Source organism: Neoarius graeffei, chromosome 26 (assembly GCF_027579695.1).
Source record: "Neoarius graeffei isolate fNeoGra1 chromosome 26, fNeoGra1.pri, whole genome shotgun sequence".
Lineage (NCBI taxonomy): Eukaryota > Metazoa > Chordata > Actinopteri > Siluriformes > Ariidae > Neoarius > Neoarius graeffei.
In genome coordinates, this window is record NC_083594.1 from 53824998 (window position 1) to 53831006 (window position 6009).

The window sequence follows — 6009 nt, forward strand, 5'->3', positions numbered from 1 at the left end:
CACTGACTACAAAACCTTGTGTAACCTTGTGTGTATATAGCTAAATAGCTAAAGCCTTTTGTGTTCATTGACATGCTTGTAATACTTTAAATTTCCTTTTAAGGCATGGCTTTCTGGAGGAATTCTTGCGAAAAAAACTGCAGAATTTATTTAGAATTATTATTTGTTGTTAAAATGGTGCAATTCCATATAAAAAAAACCCACATAATTAAGCTACACATGTTTGTTTGATGGTTATGCTTTTCTTCATCTTTTTCAAAACTTAAATAAACACTTGTTTTGGATTTATATCCTGCCACTTTAATTGCATTCTTTAGAATAAAGAAATTAGAATATGTTTATAATTAAGAATTTATGTGTCTACTTATTATAGAATACTGGAATAATATGAAAAAATAAATGAGTAATGTAATATTAATTGATTGTGATGCCAAATGTTTTGCTTTGAAGGCTTCACAATGAATCTTCCTTAGTTTGCCACCTTTAACTTGTTCAGTGTTGCCACCTAGTGGAGAGAAGAGATATTGTCTATATTGATATCTGAATTTACCAGGCAAAAACAAGTTCGGCCAATTGACTTGCGACCTAGGTCAATTTACTTCAGTCCTGTGGACATTTTTTTTTTAACAACTTTATTGGGCTACTTACAAAAAATTACATCAATGAAAAATTAACATGTGCAAAAATATAAGCAATAATAAAGAAAAAAAACAAAAACTAAATTTAAGATTAGCCCAAAAGGGTGAGCACGAACGGGAACAAGTCCCATGCTGGGTGCAACCCTTAGCCTTACAAAAGCAGTAAAATTATATAAAAATTCAATTAAATATGTCTGAAACTAGTTACAACCTGTGGCAGGAACAAGTTGGCGCAAGCGTCCATGTACATGGCCAGTCCGGGTCAAAGAAAGTATCCAGGTGCTTAAACATTAATTTCTTGACACTTAAAGTGAAAGAGGCAGAGCTAGAAAAGGCAATGGAAGTATCCACTGCGCTGCAGACACGGTTCCATAGTTTAACAATACGGTTAAAGAAAGATGCCTGGTAGGTACTTGTCTTACATAGCGGCGGCTTTAGATTGAAGGAATTACTGGCTCGTGTCCTCCCGTGCAATACAAAGGTGACAAAGTTGCTTACGTCTAGATCAATCTCTTTGTACAAGCATTTAAAGAAAAATACAAGATCTTTAAGTTCACGGTCTAGTGCTAGTGGCAAGATGTTTAAAGCCACCAGCCTGTCCTTGTATGACATCTCGCCTATCTTAACTTGGAGAATCCACCTAGTGGTGCGCCGCTGGATGCGCTCCACTTGTCCTTTCAAGGTGACTTTATCTGGTGACCATACTTGAGTTGCATAGCTCAGTGCATTTATGGTCCGTGTAGACATAACGGGGGAAAATTGCCCCCCCCCCGAAAAAAATTCAGGAGCCGCCACTACACACAAACACACACACACACACACACACGACGGCTGTCTGGCTCCTGCTCGTATTCGTTAACAGGGTCTCCCTGAACTCACTATACCCTGTGTATGTACATGGGACACGTGCTGTTTTGGGGTGGAGCCTCACTTTGATTTTTCCAACAGTGGCTGGGTCGGTCTGTGAGAGATGTTGATTTTTGTAATGGCTCTGAAGAAAATCTGCTTGAAATCCCCTGAGACTCAGGAACTAAGACTTATTATCAGACTTGTTCACACAATCAGTGTATCGCTCTCTCAGTCTGTTAGACTCAAGAGCTCAGACTGCAGTTACTGACTGTGTATTACAGGCATGCAGCTCCTGCAGTCTGTGTTTATAGACCCCTTCGCATGTTTGTAAAGAAACCGACCGTTGCCAGGATGCGCGCGCAGCCTGGACCCAGAAACAATGGCGCTGCCCATAGACCGGCATTATGAGCTGTCAGATTATGCCAAACAATTGTCGTTACAAGCTCGAGAATGCTACATAAATAAGTTAACTCTAACAAGTGGACATCGCCTACCGGATCCGCATTTAATTTAATCCGCATTTTATTTAGGACCCCCTTGAAAATGAGATGTCACATCTCAAGGGGTTATCCTCAAAATAAATAAATAAATAAAAAATAAATAATTAAAGAGTGGACGGATGATGTTAGCAAGTTCCCTGGTATACAATGGCCAGATATATACTCGTACCTTATTGACAAGACTTCAGTGTACACCCACGAAAAACTTTGTGCCTACAAGTCTTTAGACGCATATGATTGTTATGTGCGGGCATGTACAACTTGATTAACAATGGGACATTCATATTCATTTTGTATTAATCAAATTATGCCAGTGATGTGATGGCAATGTGGCTTTAGCTACAACAGCAAATACCAACACTAAACAGCAATTTGCAGGAGGTAATGGCATGAAAGGAATGATAGTGTAAAGAGTGCAGCTAAGAGAAATCAGAGCTGCGTAAAAAGCGAGAGGCAGAGAGCAGAAATGAAACTGAACGGGGCGGGAGCTAGGTTAGAGCAGTCAATGTAAGTTGGCATTTAGAGTGAGGGCACACAATTTTACCTTTCCATCCTTGCTTTAAAATTGTGATTTTCGGCATACACAAATAATGATGGCACAAAATCTGGACTGCTTGAGTCAAGCGAGACCTCTCCTACAAACAAAATTGCATGCAAAGCTAACATGCTAACAATATTCATTACACTGTGTAACTATGACCCAGCTAATCAGACAAACGTGACCAAAGTATTTTGCTACATCAGTAAATGAAGACTAGAAAGAATAAAAAAGAAAGATTTAATAAATAGCCTGATCTTACCTGTGATGAAGTGGGCGCTGCAAACCCGCGCATTTTTGATGGTGCTTTCATCCCAGTCTACACGTTTGATGGCTTGTAGCCATAGACGTCGGCGATTTTTTTGGAATGGGTGAAATCCTGCTGGAATTCTGAACATTTTAACCCCATCGCTGCTACGATTCTGACACCCGACAACACAACAACTAGGCATTTCTGAGTCTTTTTTGGGTCCAGGCTGCGCGTGCAATTTCCGCTTACGTATGAATGACGTTTACTGCGAAGGGGTCTATAGTTCTCTCGGTATGAAGCTCTGCCTTAAGTGGCCCCTGACAGTCCCTCAGTTCCCCTGGCTATACTGTATTCACTGTCTTACCTGGACATTGACTGTCCTGAGCAGGAGCTCAGATTGCAGTTACTAAAACAGTAATGATTTGTTGATCGAAGGTGTTTTGTGGTCAGTGTTCTACACTGTAGTGTGTCATGTGGTCATGCATTACATTACAGTGCAACTTTCATAAATATGACCAGATATCAGTTGTAATAATGTTCTAAACATTTACCTGCAACTCCGACAAGATCATTTTCAGTGACTAATAAAATGGTTCTGAAAGTTCCTACTTTGAAAACGTATTTTTGATACGGCCATTTTCTTTAAGAGATTTCATTTACAACTTGTGTCTAACAGCCCAAAATGCATCTCTGGGCATTTAAAAACTGCAGAGCTTCTGGGGGCCTCTGGCGGGCCCCTTGACCCCCGGCCTTACTGGGTTGACGCCCCCTTTCCCATTTTCCTGGATCCGCCCCTTTAAGACAAAAAAATATGAATAAGCTGTTTCCACTCAATGAATGAATGAATGAATGCAGAGTGATGGCTCCCCCCAGTGGTTAAAATAATTACTACATGAGAGTTTCAAGCTGAGATGAAACCTCTTGATGATGGGAACCTGGAGGTCTGGAGTGATGATGTGCAGTGAGTTTAACTGTCTGGGTCAAAGCAAAAATATGCTGGAAAATATTTTATTCAAAAATGTTTTCTCCAAAACTAAACAAACACATTAAACACGTTGGGGTGGCACGGTGGTGTAGTGGTTAGCACGGTTGCCTCACACCAAGAACGTTCCAGGTTCGAACCCAGCAGCTGGCAAGGGCCTTTCTGTGCGGAGTTTGCATGTTCTCCCCGTGTCTGCGTGGGTTTCCTCCGGGTGCTCTGGTTTCCCCCAAAGACATGCAGTTAAGTTGATGTGGGGTGGCTTTGGGCTGAGGTGCGCTTGAGCGAGGTACCGAACCCCTGACTGCTCCCTGGGCGCTCTGGTGTGGCTGCCCGCTGCTCTGGCTGTGTGTGTGTGTGTTCACTGCTTCAGATGGGTTAAATGCAGAGGATGAATTTCACTGTTCTTGCATGTGACAAATAAAGGTTTCTTCTTAAATCTGTTTCAGACTTTCCTCATCACACACCAGTTGTACAGTCAGCTCTTGTTTGCTGGATGGACTCTGTATGATCCACGCTGCCAGGCCTGGAGCTCCTTCAGCCGTTGGGCTGTGTTGTGTTGGACTTATTGTACTGGGTTCACGTGTATTTCCTGTCCTGTATCTTGTCTGGATGCAGAGAACTGTTTCCTAATTTGCACTCCATGTTGTGCAGTAATTATCTTGTCCCTCACTGCTCTCAGTTCGCTTCCACTGGACACTTGGATATGATGAGAATGATGAGACAATAAAACTCTACATGCTTCTGGAATTTTTTTTTCAGGTCTGATAAAGCTGCTCAGAAGTGAGTGTGTGAACCTGAGCACAGTTTAGAGGTGTGTATTCCACGGGTGATTGCTCTAAGACAACGAGGGAGGCTCAGCCTCTTCTAAAAATGACGAACATCGTGTAGGATGAATTGCGCTAGGCTTATGTTATAGCCGACCTTATAACATTGCTATTTCAGATCCAGAATCATAGAAATATATGTGCTCAACCCACTACAGTGCGAAATCATTCTGTTATAACTTTCCCCAGTTCGCCTAATATGTGCATGAGTTTTTCCCCCTCGTGACAGTGTGATGCAGCCCAGCCTCAGTGGACTTCAATGGCATTTGGGAGCTATGCGCTTTTCAATCTCAAAATGCAAGACGGTTATTGGACAAATACTGCGAAAACGCCCGCCCACGGACTCCCAGCCTCACATGGGAGGGACATGGCAGTTTCCACGAGGAGACTGGTGATTGGTGAAAGCGGCCGGATATTTTCTTTGATTGACAGCTCGTTTCAACTATAGACAGGCAGCGGACAGTGTTGCCAGATTGGGTGATTTACCTCCCAATTGGGCGGTTTTTAGTGCATTTTGGCGGGTTTTGAACATATTTTGGGCTGGATAACGTCAGCAGTATATGACAACATCAGTTCAGTCCCATGCGGATTCGCAAGTGGTGTGGTGTATTGTATGAGATCAGCTTACATTTCGATTTCATTCATTACATACGGTTTCTACCAGCTTTTTTAGTTTGTATATATTTTCATTGTAAATAAAGTGTAAATATAGTGTTGTCAAGTTTGCTATCTTAGTTCCAGAAATGTCGTTTATTTGAGTGACTGAACTTGAACTTGAGGGGGCTAGTCAGCTAGCAAGAAAGCTGCGCACGGATGCCAAGCATTGCTGATTTAATTTTGGCGAAGCCATTTGCCAGTCTTCCTTTCAAGGAAAAAATTAAAATTAAAGAGCAGGGTAGACCAACGCCTCAAATTGACTTGGTGAAAAAGGTAGGGAATAATACTCGTTCCTTTCAGCTCTCCTGGTACGAGAAAGTGAATTGGCTAACAGCAAGTGACCCACATCAACAACAGTAAATAGGCTACTTTAGTAATATGTCATGGATGGACCAAAAATATAGAATCTATTTAAAGTGTTTATGCTGAGTATATTATATTGGAATATATGTTTTTCTGGATATGAATTAAACACAGCTACAATTTGGAAAACATTTTTAAACAAAAACACAGCCGAGGTAAATTTTTAAACAACATGCCACAATTTTAAAATATAAAATGTTAAAATATACCCCCCCCCAACACCACCATCATGTATATTGGACAGTAGGCTAATGGGCCAAAAGAACCTGTTATTTCACAGTTTGTGACGCTGCCAACAATCAGCCAGATCAGAGGCAAGAGTATGGGCAAAATTTATGTGTTTTTTCTTTTAAAATCTGGAAATATCGTAACCGACCAGCCTCCCCTGTTTGAAAGACTACCAGCCAC